The sequence below is a fragment of the Lynx rufus genome, unplaced genomic scaffold, assembly GCF_022079265.1.
Source record: "Lynx rufus isolate CCGP_SWC_20201006 ecotype Redwood Valley unplaced genomic scaffold, mLynRuf1.p SCAF_1, whole genome shotgun sequence".
In the NCBI taxonomy this organism is placed as follows: domain Eukaryota; kingdom Metazoa; phylum Chordata; class Mammalia; order Carnivora; family Felidae; genus Lynx; species Lynx rufus.
Window position 1 is genome coordinate 117,662,018 of NW_025814823.1, and position 20,230 is coordinate 117,682,247.

Below are 20,230 nucleotides of genomic sequence, written 5' to 3' on the forward strand. Positions count from 1 at the left end.
ACCAACTGCTTGTGGACTCTGCAGTGATTTTATTGTGATTTCCTAGTTGTCGCAGTTAGTAGCATTAGTTTGTTAATTACTGTATATTTTGAAAGTAAGAGAAAAGGGAATTCCCACCGGAGATTTGTTCTTGGCTGAAACAATGTGATGTGAGGGAAGGGAGAGTTTGCGCAGGGCGGGAAGGGAGGGGTAGTAATGAGCTTGCTCTGCTGGTTTCTGCTCCTCTTGACAGGGCCTGGGGCCAGAGATGGGGCTGCAAGGAGAGGCAGGGGCCCTGGCAGAGCCAAGCCCCTCCCTCCTCTGCAGCACCACTTCTCAGTCCCCAAACCTCTGCGGCAGCCCCCTGCCACCCCCCCAACCCCTGCACTATTATCAGAGTGAGGCATCAGGCCTAAGGGGTTTGGAGCTGCAGGAAGGGCCCTGAGGCTAAAGGAACCAGACCTGAGTGAAATAAGACACTGAGGAAACCGGCCTGTGACAGGGGGCAGTTGATTGAATAGAATGGAGTTTTTCATTAGGAAATGAAGCTGGAATTTGGGGAGAGGCTCTTGCATTTAAATTCAGCAAGAGACGGGGCGCCTGGGTGGCTCAGTCGGTTGAGCGTCCGACTTCGGCTCAGGTCACGATCTCGCGGGTCCGTGAGTTCGAGCCCCGCGTCAGGCTCTGGGCTGATGGCTCAGAGCCTGGAGCCTGCTTCCGAGTCTGTGTCTCCCTCTCTCTCTGCCCCTCCCCCGTTCATGCTCTGTCTCTCTCTGTCTTAAAAATAAATAAATGTTAAAAAAAAAAAAGAAAAAAAAATTCAGCAAGAGACTACATCCCTAGAGGGAGAATGGGGGAGTAGCAACTGAGGTTGTGCACAGAGACCTGGCTGGGGAGGCCACAGGGCCTGATTCTCAGCCCTCACTCTGCTGGCCACGTGGGAGCGTGGCAGGCCCTGGCCGCCCAGAGGAAAGGTGCCTTTTGATAATCTGTCCAACAGGAGGGGTTCACTGTGTGCTGTGGGGCCCTGCGTGTTCAAGCTCCCCTCATTCCCCAGAGTCATAGAAAACGGAAGCTGGGATGGGGCCAGGGACCCTGGAGGAGTTGGGGGCAGAGGATGGAGAGAAGCCGTTAGGGGGAGAGAGAGAGAGGGAGAGAGAGAAAGGAAGGGAGGGAGACTGAAGACAGAGAAGGGTGGAGGATGAGAAAGAAGTTCATGCAATCTAGAGGAGGTGATTAAAATCCTGGAAGAAAATGTGATGGAGAGACTTTCTATCTTCCTATTGAGACATTTAACCTAAAAGAAATGAGTTAAATAATTTATACAGAGAACGGGTGAAATTTGCTTTGATCAAATTAAAAAATATGACTCTGGAAATAAAGTGTCCGCCGCGTCCTTTCCAGGCGGCAGAAAGAGCTGCCGAGAAACAAAATGACAAAGACATAAAAATAACTAACCCTAACCCGGCGAATATTAGTACCATATTTTTTGGGAGATTACATGGCGTCACTGTGGGCCACGCAGAGAAATCCTCTCTAAGCACCAACAGGAGAGGTTTTGCTCATTGAGGAAGCCCCATAAAAACAGAAAATGGATAAAATTTTCCTTTGCAAAAACTACCCTACTTCACTCAGGGGTTGGCCCAGAAACCACAAGGGATCAAGTTAAATTTCCCATTCGTGCATTTCAAAAAAGGAAGAAAGCTGCTCACCTCCCCCTCTCAAACTCAGTATTTCTTTTTTTTTTTTTTTTTTTTTTTTTAAATTTTTTTTTTTCAACGTTTATTTATTTTTGGGACAGAGAGAGACAGAGCATGAACGGGCGAGGGGCAGAGAGAGAGGGAGACACAGAATCGGAAACAGGCTCCAGGCTCTGAGCCATCAGCCCAGAGCCCGATGCGGGGCTCGAACTCACGGACCGCGAGATCGTGACCTGGCTGAAGTCGGACGCTTAACCGACTGCGCCACCCAGGCGCCCCAAACTCAGTATTTCTTAAAGCCGATCCCTGTTCCTCTCTCATTTACGCTCTCCACACACATTGCTGTAAAGAAGCATCACAGTCTGGGGCACCTGGATGGTTCATTCAGTACAGCATGTGACTCTTGATGTTGGGGTTGTGAGTTCGAGCCCCAAGTTGGATGTAGAGATCACTTAAAATAACAAAGCAATAGAGAGAGGAAGGAAGGAAGGAAGGAAGGAAGGAAGGAAGGAAGGAAGGAAGGAAGGAAGGAAGGAAGGAAGAGGAGGGAATAAGGAAGGAAGGGGCATCACAGTCAAGCTCCAAGACTCCTGAGCAAGGGGGTTAGCATGAATACTATTGACTTACCAGCTCTGAGCCTCAGTTTGCCACTCTTTAAAATGGGGCCAACACCCTCTGTGCAGCATTGTAGTGAGGATTAAGGGGATGTTAGAGCCTGGTGCACACCTGAGCTGACAGTAAGTGTTAGGGACTATCTCTTCTACCCTGACCTGAAGAAATGTCCAACGTGTACAAACAGCCTCCAGGAATCCTCCACCTGATCTCTGCCTCTACCTGGGAAGTCCACCGTGGGACACTGTTAGTCGAATCCTGGACAGAGAGTTTAGGTTCGGGGACACCAGTCCCTCTGACTTTGGGGGTCCAGTGGACGAAGAAGACACTTTTAATTCCAAATAGCTGGGGAGAACATCTCAGGTTAACCCTCCAAGGCTGTAGTCTCCAGCTGAATTTAAACACTTCAGTATCTGGCTCAAATTCTGGCATCACCTCTTAGCTGTGTGATCATGGCCAAGTTAACTTAATACCTCCAAGTCTGTCTCTTAATCTACAAAATGGGAATAATTTAGAACGGACCTCGTAGGATTGAATGAGATAAGGGATATATACGGCATGCCTAGTGGGTAGTAAAATTAAGTAAATGATGACAGATCTTATTTTTTACAATGACCTTGGAGAGACATTCAAGATCAGAGTGAGTTTTCTTCCCATGCCCTCAGTTATGGGAGGAGGGAGGAGAATCAAACTGACCTCTATTTTGGTTACAGCACAAAAAGGGCTGTGGCCAGCTTTGGGGCCACCTTTTTTTCCCCTTAATTTATTTTTGAGAGACAGAGAGAGTGGGGGAGGGGCAGAGAGAGGGAGACAGAGGATCTGAAGCAGGCTCCGCCCTGACAGCAGAGAGCCCAATGCGGAGCTCCAACTTGGGAACCAGCACCTTGAGATCATGACCTGAGCCAAAGTCGGAAGCCTAACTGACTGAGCTACCCAGGAGCCCCTCTGGGGACACCTAGAATAGGTCTCTGACACTAGGGAACCAGGATGAAGAGGGAACTCAGCCCACTGGTACGTGAGGGCTGGAGGAATGTTCAGCCAGTGAGATTGGGGGTGTCTGGGCATTGGAATGGCAGGCTTCAGATTCCTGAAGGCCTGTCACTTGCCAGAGGGGGATTGAGAGTGAAATGGGCTCTTCCTGAAGACCCTCTTGAGTATTAGGAGCTTTGCAGCAATAAAAGAGGCTGCCTCCCAAGGAAGTGAGTTCCCTGTCTCTAAGAGGAGTGTAAACAGAGCCTGGAGGTAATACAGAGAGGCAATGAACATCCCTCAGGACCACATTGGATGTCCCCTGTGCAGCTCTCAGGGTGTGTCATGAGGTCTCAGGATCAGAACCTGCCTAGTCTGTGTTGAGGAGTCTGGCAGGGGGCAGGGGTGGGCGGGCGTGTCTTGAGGGTTTCTGCCCCATCCTTTTTTTCTGTGCTCCTTCTTTTCCTTCTCTGAGTTCCGTTCCCCTCTCCCCACCCCCACCTCTCAGAGGACCCCTGAGAAAACCAAAGACCATATGGGAATACACTCCTTGCATATTGTGGATCCGTTCAACTAAATGGCGTGAAGGTAAAGGAGGGAAAGGCAGGTGATGTATGTGAGAGAGAGAGAGGGAGTAGGAGAGGGAAAGAGGGAGAAGAGAAAGGAAGAGGAGGAGACAGAGAAAACAGAGCAATACATAAAGAGAGGGAGAAGCAAGATAAACCAAAAAAGAAAAGTCAGAGAAAAATGCTGAGAGGGAGACAAAAAAAGGGAAACAGAGGAGATTCAGAGAGAGAAGGCAAGACAGAGAGTGGAGGCCGGGCCCCCACCTGCAGCTGAGCTCCTCTCTCCTGGCTGTGATGCCGGCTGGTGGCTGGTGGTGGGTGCGTGGGTGGGCCCCGGGCACACGCGTGTGCGCACACGGGCCTGGCTGCTGAGCCACCCTGTGTCAGTGCAAGCGTGTCAGCCCCGGGATGGGGATGAGCCGTCTTTTATCTCCTCCGGCTGCACAGGATTTACAAGCTTTTGAAATGCAGGATTAATAAGAAGAGGCCGGTGTTTTAATCTATAATGGAACAGAAAGTATCATTATTGTTAAATAATGCACAGCCTGTCGTTTATTAAGAATTAATGGCTTATCGAGTGCTCAGGTTGCTGCAGCCGCCTCTGCCCTCCCAGGCCTGGGCTCCTAGCCGCTGGCCTGGCCGCACCTCCCAGAGTCCTACTAGCCACAAGCAGGCTGGAGGGGCAGCAGCCCGTCGACATAGGTCTGGAAGTCTCTATGCTCTCATCCCCAGACCTGGCCTCTCTCAGTGGCCTTCCCTCCCTTGACTGTAGAGTAAGGGGAGATACGAGGGGCAGAGCCCTTCTCATGCCCTCCGCCTGGATACATCTCTCCCTTCTGAGGAGACATAAAAAAAAGTGTCCTGACCCATTCTACCTCTTCTTCTAGGCCTATTCAAAATCGGTTTCCCCCTGTCACACTGAGTCCTCTGGCAGTGGTGACCATGCAGACACTAGGGAGGCAGTGCCTCCCCTCTGGGCCCTGGAGGAAGGGATCACACATTTCCCAGGAGAAACAGAAGCACCTAGGGAGGCACCCTGGCTCCGGGCACAGGGAACGGCATTTCTGGATAACTTGATCTGTATCAGTTACCTCACAGACATCCTCTCCTTCTAATCTCCATCACCACCCGAGGTAGCATTGCTTTCTCCATTTTATAGATGGAACACTGAGGCTTGGGGAAGTTAAGTACTGAAAGCCACACCACAGATGGCAGAGTCATTTTCATGCCAGACCTCAGATACCAGCTGTGGGCTCCCCCCTTGTCTCACAATGGGTGACCTCAGGGGTGACACCGAAAGAACCACTGTAGGGTCTGTGTGTCTGTCGCAGGGATGGAGCTGTGATACCAGTGATGCCCCAAGCAGCAGCAAACCCAGCATCTCCACCAGCTGGGAAAGCTGACTCAAGGAGCCAGTGAGTGCCTGGGTCAGGGATGGCAGCCAAGGAGAGCCTGACACCCAACCCGGCATCACAGGCAGATCCATCCTGGAGCCCCTGTGACTGGGAGCTCCTTGTCCTCCCCTGCTACCCATCTGTATGGTTTGGGTCTCTGGCCAGAAATGCCCATGTCTGGACACCAAAGCTGACCAGGTCTTCACCATATCTGAGGCAACAATCAGAGCTGTGTGACCTTGGGCAAGTCACTCTACCTCTCTGAACCTTTGTCAAATGGTAATTTTGCCTGCCTCAAAGAATTATCCGAAGTAGTAAATGAGAAGCAGTCAGTGTTGATATTGGCAGCTGAGAGTGGCATTGGTACCAGGTCACGGATTCCAGTGCAAAGCACACTCCCAGCACCCACAGCCCACCAGTCCCTCCCTACTCCAGCCACTCATTCCACATGCAAGTTGTGAGCGTCAGCTGTGTAACAAGTCTCCACTTGCTGCACACCCACTCTGGCTAGGCTCTGTGTGGGACATAAGTGGTGAGCAAACCAGAGGCAGTGCTTGTCCCCACACCCTCCTGACCTCACCCTTCACACTCCATTCTTGGTCACCTAATTGTCAGCTCCCATCCCAGTCTCTGATGGCCACCTGTCATCAGCAACCCCACCTGCACCCTCCACCAGCTCCCCTCTGTCCCCATCCTGGCCTCCTCTCTGTCTTCAGGATCTGCCATACCCCATCCCCAACTCCATCCACCTTCTTCCTTCCTCCCCTGGCCTCACTCCAACCCCTTCCTCATTCTCTTCACCTTTTTCTCCCTTCCAGAGCCCGATTTCCCTCCCGCCTCATCCGCATCTCACCGGATCTCTTTCCTGATTCCCGTTCCAATCTTTCACTGCCATTTATCTCCTTCACCCCACCCCCATCTCTCCCCTTTCCCACCCCCAGCTCCAGGATTCCTCCCATTCCGTTTATGGGGTGCAGGTGTCCTGATGCTGTCAGGGACACTGCCCCCAGAGGCCTATGCAGGATGGTGCACTCCAGGGACCAACCCCCCCAGCCACGGCCAGTGCAGCCCCAGAACCTGCCACGGGTAGAGTTGCCTCCGTCGGCTGGAGTTGGGAGGGTGCTGACTGGGCAGCGGGCCAGCGCCTCGCTCCCCACCCCCACCCTTCCCTCCCTCCTCTGGGCAGGCCACCACGCTGGGACCTCGGCCCACAGCCCGGCTCCTCACGCGGCTCCTGTTTTATTAACCTGCCTGTCGCTGCTCTCGCCACTGAATAGGGCCTGTGGGGGGGCCGGCAAGGGGGGCCTTGGGCTTTGCTGGGGATCACCATGGAAACAGCAGCCTCGGCCAATCACTGGGCCGGCAGCGCCGAGTGCAGCAGGCAGCTCAGTCTCCGAAGCCTCGTGCAGCCCGCGGGCTGACTCCTGCCTGACAGACCCTCGCAGCCCCTGCCGTGGGAGGGGATAAAAGGGGGGCACGACCCGGGTGGATGGGGCACAAGCAGCGCAGTGGTGGGAGTGGGAGGCCAGAGGGTGCAGAGGGCCGGACTCGGTAAAGGGGGGAGATGAAGAAGGGAATCAGAGGCTGGGGATGGGGAAGAGATTTGCAGGTTTGACACCAGGAGCGTGGGGAAGAGGGCCGAGTCTCTCCCCAGCTGCAGTTCTTGGTACGAACCAGGCTTCTCAGCCTCAGCACTGTGGGCATTTGGGACAAGGCCATTCTTTGCTGTGGGGGCACATCCTGTGCATCACGGGATGTTTAGGAGCATCCCTGGCCTCTACCCATCCCTGGCCTCTACCCATGAGAAGCTAGTGGTACCGTCCTATCACCCGGTCTCCATAATCAGTCTCCAGACAATGCCAAATGTCCTGTGGGGGGCAAAACCGCCCCCAGCTGAGCTAAGCCTTCCCAGGGCAGTGGTCACCATTCGTGTCACTTGCTTTCTCTGAGCCGGCTTTCTTAACGCGAAGAAGGTAGGAAGAGGAAGAGGCAAATAGTCCAAGTGAGACAGAAAGGAAGAGGAGGAGGGGCAGGAGGAGGGAGCCCAGGGCAGGGCTCCTGGTAGGTGGGAGAGCCTTTGGAAATAGGGATGTAGGAGACAGGTGCCCTGAGGGAGACCCGGGGCTGCCAATTTATGCTGCAAGGATTAAATAAAATAAAGTAAGAACTCTAAATGCCTTCCCTCATCGAGTTTCCTTCTGCCTGGTACACCCTCCCTGGTCTTCCCAGCAAAAGAAATCCTACCCTTCTTTCAGACTCACATTAGGCACCACATCCAAGAAGCCCTCCCTGATTCTCTCACCAGATTGATTTGTCTTTTTTCCAAGACTCGTTGCCACTTGGCCTCTAGGTCCGCACTAGCACTCTGCATAGTTCACTTTAATAACTGTAACTGCCTTTCCTGAGGGTTTCCCATGGGCCACCTGCTGCACTAAAGGCTTTATGCCCATTTTCTCATTTAGTCCTCCCCACAACTCCATGCGCTAGGCACTGTTACCCACGCCATTTTACAGATGAGGAGGTCAAGGCTCAAGTTCAGTAACTTGTCTGAGGTCACTCAATTAGAAACAGCAAAGTGAGGACTCAAACCCAGGTTTTCACGACCCCATTGCCAGCATTTTTACTTGCCGCTTACACTGTGTAAGCGGCGGTCCTCACCTTCACCTTCCGACTCCCTCACAAGGCCCAGCCTAGTGCTGGTGAGTAGTAGGTGCTTGAGAGCTGTTTTAAATTGGTTGGTGGTCTCTGGAAAGGTCTGAGTGGATGGCGGGGCCTCAAGCTTGAGAAGGCTGGGATTGAATTGGCAGCTGCAGGGTGCTGGGTGCCTCCCAAAGGCCCTCACGTTTTGTTGGGGCCTGAATCAGCTGGGCCAACTCCATGAAAAGCAACTGCCCTGAGCCTTCGTCTCAGTCACACTGCCTCACTGGGCCACTTTGGGTCTCAGAACTGACCTGTTCCTATGGATGCTGGGCCATGGCCCCCCCTAGTGGCCAGAGGGTCACAGTGGTGGGTGGTGGGAGTGAGAGCGCAGTCGGGAGAGCTCACGCACAGCCCAGGGGCTTCTCTCTAAGTTCTACCCCCCAGGTTTCTGAGGCCCCCTTGGGAAATTGGAGCCAGAGGTCTTAGGGAGCCTCGTCATTGTGGAGCCTGGCCCCTAACCCAGGCCTAGAGGACAAAATACTCCCTCCCTCCTTTCCCTCCGGCCCCATTTGAAGTGAGCAGGTAGTGTTGGCAGAGGACCTACATCACAGCCTCCCCCCCCCTCCCAGTGTAGATTCCACCCCCATCCTTGCCTTATATTCAGCAAGAGAGAGTTTGAGGCTGAGAGGTGTCTGCCAGGGAACATCTCGTGATGCCGCTTCCCTATCAGGTTAGGGTTTTGATCTGGAATCCAGGAGCTGAAGTCCCAGGGGGCTCACATCAGAACTGCTCCCCCACCCCAGACACGCACACATGCCATCAGCCTCCCCTAGGAACCTGCAACACCCGCACCTCAGCTTTGAAGGCTGGGATCCTGACAGGCTGCTGTTCCCATGGCAACCCCATCCCAGGCTGCCCTGCCCAGTGCTTCCTTCCCTCCCCTGCCTTCCCCCACCCCGTACCCATATCACCTTCATTCATAGAACAAGAACTGCTTAACCTGGCAAAGTGGACTGCTTCCTCCCAGCTTTCTCTCCCTCATTCCAGCCTTTTCTCCTCCCGTTCAGTGGAGATGCATGAATCAGAGAGAGAAAGGCTGAGAGTGGGGGCGGGCACAGGGCTGGACTAGAGTGGATAGAGGGGTAAGATAGGGATGGGAAGCAGCCAGGGCTCAGTGCCCCCACCCCCATCTTTGCGCCCCCAAGGCTTGGGCCTCTGCATCTCCCACTCCCAGCTCTGTCTCAGCTCATGGACCTATGTCTCTCCTAGCTCTAATTCTGTGACCCTCTGGGGCCCAGACAGCCTCCCTGTTGAGCTCAAGACCCTAGAGCACAGCAAGGCCAGGTATCACCCTCCAGGCTCACGTATTTTTTCTCCAGGACCAGCCAAACTGTAGCTCAGCCCTGGAACCCAACCCAGGAGCACCAAGGCTGCCCCTGACCCTGTATAAGACACGGTCTTGCAAATGCTAGGAAAGCCGGGGGATTCTAATTTATAGTGTGAGTATGAGAAGAGCTAGAGGGGTCTCCTAGCCCCCGGCCCCAGTTAAACGATGCATGTGCCCTGCCTGGGAGGAGGAAACTTGGCTCTCTGGCATTGACAGGTGCTGTCAGAAAGTCAGGAGAGACCTGCTTCTAGCAGACATCGGTCCCGTCCCTGCAGGAGGCCCAGTGCGTGGTCAGCAACTCTGCTTCAGAATCAACCAGCCTGGGTTTGAATCATAATGCCCTAATTTACTCACTGTGTGATACTTTCCTTCTCTGAGCCTTGATTTCCTTATCTGAAAAGCAGAGATAATAATTATATGCAGGTACAGGGCTGACATCTATGAGCCCTACATCCCTTCCAAATATAGTGCTTTAGATGTGATATCTCATTTAATTCTCAGAACAGCTGAGGTAGATGTCATTATTGCTGGGTCTCTTCTGCAGAAGGAAAACTGAGGCTCAGAGAGGTTAGGGTGAGTCTGCTAGTGCGAGAGCCAGGCTTTTCATCCAGGCAGCGTGAGATAATGGATGCAGTAAGTGGAGATATTCTTGTTAGTAAGGTTCTATGACCGAATTTGGGGCTCCATCTCCCTACCCCTTTCAGTCTGAGGGTGCACAGTGTCCTCCACCAACCAATACTGCATGCCACTGGGATACAGTCTGGAGATCAGGGAGGGACCCGGGCTTGGGGAGGTTGGAGATGTGGTGGATAGAGGAGGGAAACTAGCTTTGGTCCAAAGAATGTCTGAATTGGCAGTGCTGTGAAATCATCTCTGAGCCAACCGCTCAACCTTGGAAACAAGGCAAGAAGGCAGGGTTTCAAGGAGGAAATGACTTATCCAAGGTCACTTGGTAAATCGCCAGTTCTACCCTACCCCCCATCATATGCAGCCTTTGGACAACAGGTCGATATCAGAAGACTTAGAAAGTTAGAAACCCCTGGGAAGGGTGGGGAGGAGTGAAGGGGAAGCAATTTTTTTTCTATTTGCCGGGGCTTCCCTAGAGCTCAAACCTACTCAACTAGACTTGCAGCTTCCCCACCTCCCTTGTGGCCCACGTTCAGGTTCTCCAGGTTCTTCAGCTTTCTTCCTTCCCTGAGAGGGTCCCCCATTGCTGACTAGCCCACTCCCCCCAAGAACCTCAGAACTCCCAGGGATAAGTATTCCCCCCACCCCCGCCAGCCCCACCTCCCACCTTGAGTGGATGTGCAGGACAAACAGCATTGTTCCCCATACAATGGACAAAAAGAACTTGGGAATTCACAGAATAGTCCTGAATTTCAGCTTCCTTCCCCTCCAAGCCCTAGAGAGATCCATTGTCTGTAAACTCCACTTAAAATATGCACAACTCCTCCAGCTGGGGAGCCACTTAAGATGCACAGGAAGAGCCTCCCCTACCTCTACCCCCTTCCCCTCCTTCCCAGACCCTGTTAGAACAAAGCAGGGAGGAGGGGGGAGAGCAGCCACCAAGAATGAAGCTGGAAACAACCCTGCTCCCCACTCTGTGTTGTACACCTTGGTGCCTTGGGCATTTATTTGCCTGGCAATGGGATTGAGGGACCTGACCCACTGGAGACCCCTAATTGCAGTACCTTGGCACATAAGTGAAGACTTCAGAGTCCCTCTCCTCTCCTGTCTGCTTACAGGGGCCTCCAAGGACAGGGAACTCACTACCTCCAAGGCACCTTTTCCACTCCTGAAAATTCTCACTATTATAAGACCTTCCTTAGAAGGATCCCCACCCACCTCCCCATAACCCAGTCCTTTACCTTCTGTCTCCCTATTAATGTCGTCTCCCTCTGGCATGTGACAGGCCTACTGGATTTGAAGGCTGCCATTGCAGCCCCCTGAGGCTTTGTTTCTCCTGGGCTGAGCAACCCTGCACCCTTCCCCCCAGACCCCGTTAGTCTGTGGTTTTGAGTCCCTTCACCATCCTATTCTCCTCCTCTATGCTGCCTAGTGTGTCACTGAGGACTCTTAAGAATGGGGCCCAGAGCTGACCCCAGTATCCATAAGTATTTATTTAATAAATATTTATTAAGTGCCTTCCAGGCACCAGGCACTGCGCTACTAGCTGGGGATACAGAGAAGATCCCAGCTCTCCCAAGTTTTGTAATTCTGGTGGGGAAGTCAGATACTAATATCAGATAAGCACAAAAATTAATGCATAATTACCAAATGAGATAAGGGATCTGCTTATAAAGGAACATGGTAATATGAAAACATCTAACAAAGGAGCCTGATTTAGTGTGGAAGGGAGACAGGTGGACCACCCTAGGCTTCCTGACATCTAAAGGATATAAGCTTTAACTAGAGAACAAGGGTAAGGAACAGCATTTAAGGGGGGGGGGGGAACCGACTGTGCAAAGGCACTGTGGCTGGAAGAAGTTTGTCTCATTCAAGGAACTGAAGAAGCCAGGGGGGTCCAAACAGGGGGTTTGTAGACCCCAGTGAGGAGTTGGACTCGATTCTGGAAGCAATGGAAAGACAAATATGTGTATGCAGTAAAAGCTGATTAAAATTTATCTCAAAAACTCATAGATCCCTAGAGTCCTTAAGCAGTTCTTCTAAGCTTCTCCATGTGCTGTTCCCTCTACCAGGGATGCTCTCTTCCTAGGTTTTTCTTTTTTATATTATTTATTTATTTTGAGGGGGTGGGGGAGAGAGAGAGAAAGAGAGAGAGAGCAGGGAAGGATCAGAGAGCAGGAGAGAAAGCCCAAACAAGCCCTGCACTGTCAGCGTGGAACCCAATGCAGGGCTTGAACTTATGAACCATGAGATCATGACCCGAGCTGAAGAGTTAGACGCTTAACCAACTAAGCCACTCACTGCCCCTTCCTAGGTTTTTCTGAGGCAGACTTGTTTTCATCATTCAGGGCTTTGCCCAACCCACCCAAGCCTAAAGGAGCTCCTGCTACATGCCCTGTCACTCTCTATTCCTTTAGCCTGTCTTCTTCTTATTTTTAATGTTTATTTATTTTTGAGAGACAGAGAGTGAGTGGGGGAAGAGCAGAGAGAGAGGGAGACACAGAATCCGAAGCAGTCTCCAGACTCTGAGCTGTCAGCACAGAGCCAGAGGCAGGACTCTAACACAGGACCATGAGATCATGACCTGAGCCAAAGTCAGATGCTTAACCAACTAAGCTACCAAGGTGCCCCTGTCTTATTATTTTTAATAGCACTTTCACAATCTGAAAGTGACTTTTTTATTTCTTTGCATATTTACTCTTGTTCTCTCCTGTCACTAGAAAGTAAACTCTTCATGGGCAAGAATTTTCTATCTTAGTGACTTCCACATTATAGCATCTGACATAGTGCTAGCACACAGTAGGACCTCAGTAAATAATAAATGAACAAGTGAATGAATCATTGAATGTACTCCAAGATGAAAGGACCTGTGTTTACCCACAAATACGCATATATAAATGTATAGATATTTAAGGGCAAGTGCATATGTGTCCAAAGTCACACAAGACATCCTTTGCCTGCCTACATGGGCCACCTCTCAAGGGGCCTCTTAGAAAATTCAGAGTCATGGCCTGTACAGTTCATTGCACTACTTCAGCTAATCAATACCTATACTCTCTGGCTGGACGAGGACCTGTACAAACAGACATGTCTCAGGTCAGCTGTTGGTTAATCAAAGATGAGGGTGGAATTTTAAGTGCCCTATGGGAGGGGCATTAGAAAAAGACTGACCATGTGGCCTGGAAGCAGTAAAGCACTTCATAGGCTCCATTTCCCGCCTCTTCCTAGGGCCCTAGCCCACTTCCCATTGCCCCCCATGTCTTATTCTATTGGGGGTGGCCAAACCAGGCATTGTATGGGAGCTAGAACAGAGAAAATCGAATTTAGTGGCATTTACGGAGCTTAGGAATTTGACTAGTTAGGCTATTTATTTATTTATTTATTTATTTATTATTTAAGTGTTTATTTATATTTGAGAGAGAGAGAAAGAAAGAGAGAGACAGTGTGTCAGTGGAGGGGGGGGGGGGGTGGTCAGAGAAAGACAGAGCCAGAATCTGAAGCATGCTCCAGGCTCCGAGCTGTCAACACAGGGCCCAAAGCAGGGCTCAAACTCATGAGTCATGAGATCATGACCTGAGCCAAAGTTGGACACTTAACCGACTGAAACACCCAGGTGTCCCGGCAACTTTTAAGATAAACATTTTTCTATTTACTCAGTACCTACTAAGTGCAAAGCATGGCTAGGGACTGCCACACTTATACACAATAGCTAATTCAGGGTAGATTGTGAAATATAATTGAAGTAGAAATCTTAGAAGCTTTATCTGGGGCGCCTGGCTGGCTCAGTAGAACACATGACTTTTGATCTTGGGGTTGTGAGTTCAGGCCCCATGTTGAGAGTAGAGATTACTTTAAAAAAAGAAAAAGAAAAAGTAGAAGCTTTGTGTTCCCAGGGTACAAGTGAATTAGTGTGGGGTGGGGGGAGCAGGACGTGGTTAATTCCCAGGTGGGGAGCTCTGGGATAGCTTATTCGAGTATTATGTAAAATGACAACCACATTGATTGAGCACTTATGATGTGTTAGGCATTTTTTACATGGATTCTCTCACTTAATCTTCACTATAAATGTGTGTATGTGATTGTTCTTTTTTATGGGAAGACTAAGTCTCAGGAGGGTTAAACAACTTGCCCAAATTTTCAACAACTTTTAAGTGGCAGAGTGGACGTTCAAGCTCAAGATGAGAGTCCAGAACTCCTACTCTTAACCATAGGGTGGTCACGGCTATGCCTAAAGCAAAGGTAGGACTCAGCTACGGAGGTACAAACAGTCCATTCTAGGAAGAAGACACAGCTTGAGCAAAAGCTGGTAGGCATCGCTGCCAGGTCCGTCTGTTTTTTAAAATCTCTGGTAGCCTGAGATCCTGGGAGATAAAAAAAAAAAAAAAAAAAAAAAAAAAAAAAAAGCCAGATTTTGTTGATTTTTTTTTTCTTCTCCTTGCTCTTTAGTGTATTAGCCCTATGATATATTCTTGCCCTAGGTGTGTCTTCCCCTAGTTCCCAAACAGAACTTGAGAGTGGACAAGGAGGTGGCAGGGATGGTCCTTCTGGTGAATTGGTGTTCTCCCTACCCAGGTTGGTGGGGGCCAGTTGGGGACATTCTCTGGGCCAAGCTCCTCCTCTGCCCATCTGCATCCCTGCCTCCTGACTCATTTCATTCCAGCCAATAGATTCATACCATGCAAATGTAATGAATAGGCAAAGAAATGATTGGCCCATTTTCCCCTGATGTAATAATGCCACTATTCAATAACCCCTATGTACCCTCCCCCCATCCCATTTCTGGGCATTTGATCATGTTTCTGGCAAGAAATTCCAGCTCCTCTATTTCCCCTTTTCTTTTACCATTCCGAGTTAGTGAATCACTTAAAAATGCCCTACTCATTTCCTAAGGAATGGGATGTGTGGAGGACCAGAAGCACCCTTAAGCCCAAACCAACACGGTCCTCCTGAGAGGCCCCATATGCCTCTGCTGGCTGTGAGTAGCATCAAATCCAGGACAACAGTGCCCATTTACTAAGAGATTTTGTGAGAATCCATGTCCAAAGGCTTCCTGAAACCAAACCCCAGCATATCGGCTGTTCCTTTCAGCCCCTAATTTAGTAATTCTATTGAGAAAAAGAGATTGTGGGTTTTTTTATTTGGTGTGATTTATTCTTTATCATATAAATAATAATAATTTACAAAGCTCTTCCCCAAACAGAAGAGAATCTGTACATAAAAATAAACAAAAATTAAACTGAGCTGGGCCTGGTGCCCAGAAAACCAGCCAATTCCAAACATAACCAGGGGGGAAAATTCCTCCAGGTCCTGGGAGCTCTGAGGACTTGGCTGGAATTCTGGGTGGAGGCTCTGGTCCGGGAAGCCATTGCCTCCTCTTCCCTTGATCTTGTGCAGGACGATGGCACCCCTGGCAGCCAACACTCATGGAGCGCCAACCAGCAGACTCTTTGGGCTGGGACGTGGGTGGAATTTGGACCCAAAGGCATAATCAATTTTTAAAACTCCTGGGCAGTGTGCTTGCTGCTGGCTCCCAGGGACTGCAAGAGCTATTGTGGCTGGGAAGATGGGGTATTTATTGGCCAACACCCAAAGTAGGTGGAAGCTGCCTATGATTCCATTTTTCCCTGTAGCTCATTAGATGATTGGGTTGGGCAGAAGATCCTCTGATCTTCTTTTCCCTTGGAGCTCCGACCCCCTCCCTGGAGGCTTGTTATTGCTATAGATATTGAAAGATGACAAGCAATCTCCTTGACCATTGATTAATTTCCCTCAACAGACACTCTCTGGCTGTTTGCAACTTCTCTCCCCCACCCCTCTTATTTCCAGAAAGCCTCTACGAACAAGCCTGCCTTTCCACATTTTGGCTTGTACCTTTACTTTAGAGACTATATATGCCTGGAGGAGATTGTAAGCACTCTCTTCCAATCCCAAGGCAGGAGTTATGTCTGCATTGGTCTCCAGGTTCACAGTCATTTGCGATTAAGAATTTTGTAGGTGGCAAAGGTGGTCCTGATAGCATGATAATGTTGAAGGTGATGATGGCAAAAATGATGGGGAAGAGCCAGACAAAAGGGAATGTGATCATGATGCTGAGCATGCCCTTGTGGCCGGGGTGATTGTCTGGCTTAGACTAAAATCAGAAAGTAGAAAATGACAGATTGTGAATGTGGTGGTGATGGAAACAATGATGGTGAAAACAAGGAACCCAAGAAGAAGAAAGTGAAGGCAAGTGTGTGCAGGTGAGGAGATAGAGAATAGAGGGGTTAAGAGCCCAGATTCTGGGGCTAGACATTCTGGTTTGAAATTCCAGCTCTACCCCTAATTGCTAAGGTTAGTTACTTAACCTCTCTTCCTCCCATCTGTAAAGTGGAGATTGTAATAGTACCTGCCTCATACGGTTGCTGGGGATACATGTAAAGTGCCTGTTCATGGTAAACACTGTGTAAGGACATGTGCTATAAGGTGTAGATGGCAGTTATAGCTACATCTGGAGGAATGGGGACCAAAAAGCATAGCAAGCAGTGGTGGAAGAATCAGGAAACCTTGGTCGGGCTCTAACCCTTACTCTGTGTGACTCCTCCCACCCCCCACCTTAGTTACCTTATGAGTGAAAGGAGAACAGAAGTGAATAATACTCAGATTTCAGAAGTCCCCCTGAGCAATAAAGCTCTACCTATGTGACGAATACATGGCCCTGTGGGAAAATCCAGGCCCAGACAAGACCATGCAGGTCTGTAGGTCCAGGTGTAGATTCATCAGGCATTCTTGTACTAGGGGTCAAACAAAGGAAGATGCTCAGCAGGTTGGACCAGCATCCTACTACAGGTAATGGAAAGGTGAAGGGTGAGCTCCCGCCTGGGGGAGGGGGCCCCAGCTGCCTCTCACTCCAAGGCAGCTACCAGATTCCAAAGTGTAGCCCTGATGGTGTTGTGCTGGAAATCTCATTATACTGTGACCCTTGGCTATGTTGGTCTCTGTTCCTAAGCTGACCTGGCTATGTTGGTCTCTGTTCCTAAGCTGACCACATGTTGGTCTCTGTTCCTAAGCTGTAAGATTTCATAACAGAGCCAGACTTTTCCAATTCTGCCCCTTGTTCACATTCTCCATCAGTCTCTTCCTCCCCCTGGGGTTAGAGGACTGAAATGGGAAGCAAAGTTCACTTATGCCCTGTGCCTAATTAAATCTTTACAGACCCCTCTCAAGTGGACCTTGTCTAATAAGGTCACAGCTCTCTTATGTCTTCATAACCAATAGGTGGCTCTCAGAGGCTGCAGGGAGCAGAAGGTTTCCAGCATTCCTGTCCCAGAGGGCCCTCCCCCTTCAGGCTCATTTGCCCCTGAAAGTCAGGGATGGGGCCATGGGGTTGGCCTTCAGTGTCCAAGGAGCCTTCATCAGTCCCTTACCTCTCCTCCTGACAGGGTGCTGTGGGCTTCCCACCATTAGCCAATCCTGAAGCAGGGAGAATAGTCCTGGCATGTCCTGGGTTCCAGTCACACCACAGTCTATGGTCTTGGCATGATCTGCCTCCAGGAGCTGAGATTGGCCTGGTGGGGTCTGCCCTCTGACTTACCCCTTGGCTTAGGTCCCAATCCATCTCGGCTCTATGTATGCATTTGGCTAATGCTTAGAAGACATAGTTCATATATTAACAATCCACTTATTGAGTTCTTACTACATGCCAGGCTTTATGCTAGCTGCTCCACGTGTATCATCTCACTAAATCCTTATTTATAGATGAAGAAACAGATTCAGAGAGGTTAGGTCACTTATTCAACATCACACAGTTAGAAAGCATCAGAGTCTAGATTCACAGACCTCCCTGATGCCAAAGGCTGTGCTCTTACCCACTAAGCTATGCACCACCCACCTGGATGGACAGGTCCCCCTCCTGACACACAGTGAACAAGTTGTGTGGAGGACAGTGTGAGGAGCCAAGGGATGGCTTCAGATCTACCTGCCCACCCATGATCGTGTCCACCTGAGACTGTCCAGGGAACCTCCCAGGAAAGCTGGAGCAGAGCCCAAGTCTGCCTAGACAGTTCAAGGAAGCTGCCAAGCCTCTGCTGAGTCAGCAGACACCCATCTACAGGCCCCCACCATGAGCTCACCATGAGAACTCCCACAGTACCTCTCCCCAGCTTCTGGCTCCTCCATCAAGGTGACCCTCTGACTCCTCTCTTCCCTGTACCCTCTCCAACCTCTACAATGTTCCCTGTGGAACCCCTGGTCTCCCTTCCTCCTGAAGCCCCAGGCCTGTATGGTTTGACTGGTCCAGCCTGCAAATCTCCAAGTTGGGCTTCCCTTCAGGGTCACAGCTTCGGGTGCATCTGTGCATCTTGTCTGTACTTCTATAAATCAGATGAAGACCAGAGTCTTCTGGCCACTCCTCTGGACCCCCTCCTCCCTGCTCACCAGCTGCACGATGCAGTCAGGGCGAAGGGGGTGGACTGGCAGAAACCAGCTTCTTTCTGAGGATGGAAAACAGAACTGTAGGAAATTAACAGGCTGAGAAATGTCTGCCTGGCTCTGTGTTTGTTTTGTGCCCTCAGTCTTTCTCTCTGCAGCTCCCTCCTCCTGCCCCTGCCACCTCCATCCTGCTCCCCCCCCCCAACCCCCACTACTCAGCGTGGGCGCCTGGGGCTGAAGGTTGTGCAGCTGGGGCTTTACAGGAAGGTGCATCTTGGTGTGTGTGTGTGTGTGTGTGTGTGTGTGTGTGTGTGTGTGTGTGTGCATGCGCTCAATGTATGTGTTTCCATGTGTGTGTTTAGGGATGTCAGACCTGCCCCTCCTTTCGAGGCAGCTTAGCCAGAAACGCCAGCGGCAGAGACAATTGTGCGGGTGGGGATGCTGAGCACAGAGCCTGTGGAGCCCGTGGGCAGGCAGAGAAGCACCACACAAGAAATTGATTCCATTAAAAAGTAATCTTAAATTTAATAAAAGTTATGATTTGATTATAGCCACAGAACCTACAGGCAAGAGGGAAGGGGGGATGGATTCCAGTGATGGATAAACAGAAAGAAAAAAAAAAAAACAAGAAGGCAGGGAGGAGGGGAGGAGAGAGAGATGCTTAGGTTTGGATGGATGAGAGGATGGAAAGACCTGGGGGTGGGGAATGAAACCATTTTCTCTCCCTCAGATGGAAGAAAAAAGCCTGTGGCTGGTTTCCAAAGAGGAAGCAGAGTGAGGAGTAAGTGAAGAGATTCAAAGAGCTCTTGGGAATAGGGCAGTTGGAGGAGGCTGGTGCTTGGAGGCAAGGCCAGGAGATGGGGTTATGCAGGAGGGATGTCCCCAAGACCTGGGGATGTAGGCAAGGAACACAAAGCACCAATTTAGCAGGCAGACAGTCAGTGCTGGGTTTAAATTCCAGGTCAGCCTCCTCCTAACAGCACTACTTAACTTTTCAGACCCTCAGTTTCTTCATCTGCTAAATGGACCTATGGAGATAGTGTCTACCTACACACCTCACAAGGTGGTCGTAAGGATGACTGAAACCGTGCAGACACGGTATCGGGCATCTCCTCGGCGCCCAGTAAAGTATCCTTTGCTTCCTGTCCCTCCCCCTTCAGGGTCATCACCCCCACACTGCCCCCTCCCATTTATTTGCAGGCATTAGTCAATCCTACTCCTTTAAAAAGAAAACGTTTATTTATTTATTTATTTATTTAGTAATCTCTACACTCATTGTAGGGCTCGAACTCATGACCCCCAAATCAAGAATTGCACACCGTTTTGACTGAGCCAGCCAGGCACCCTAATCCTATTCCTTTTTAAACATTCTTTTTGCAGTGGTAGGGCCTAAATGGCCCCCATCTCCTATCTCATCATAGGGAGTTTATTCTTATACTTTGTCCTTTGCCCATCTCTCTAGAGCATGAATAAGGGCATGGACAAAGCAGGGAAGCCTCATGTTCTAGAACTTACTTCCATTATGGGCTAAGGGATCACCTGGAGGACACATCTCCCTGCCAAATCCCTGATACCCTACCCACTCAGCCCAGAATCATGCTTAGGCATAGCGCTGAAACCCTCTGGGCGCTTGGGTGAAGTGTTTCTTGGGTGAGCCTGTGCAGGCCCAGCCCTCAGCCACCATAATCAGCTCCTGTTATGCACAACATTCAGCTTTTCATGCAAGCTTCCTGTTAGTTCTTCCAAAGAGCCCGGGCCCTGTCTTCAAGCCGGGCAGAGGGAGCCAGGGGCCTGCAGGGTCAGCATCAGCACCCATGAGTGGGGCCTGGGCAACAAGCCAGGACTTCACTGTGAAATGCTAAGTGAGGAGAGAGCCAGAGATCCCAGCTACCCCAGAGTCCAGGAATTGGGAACCAGGAAATACAGTCATGGTAACAAGAGCCTCCAGGG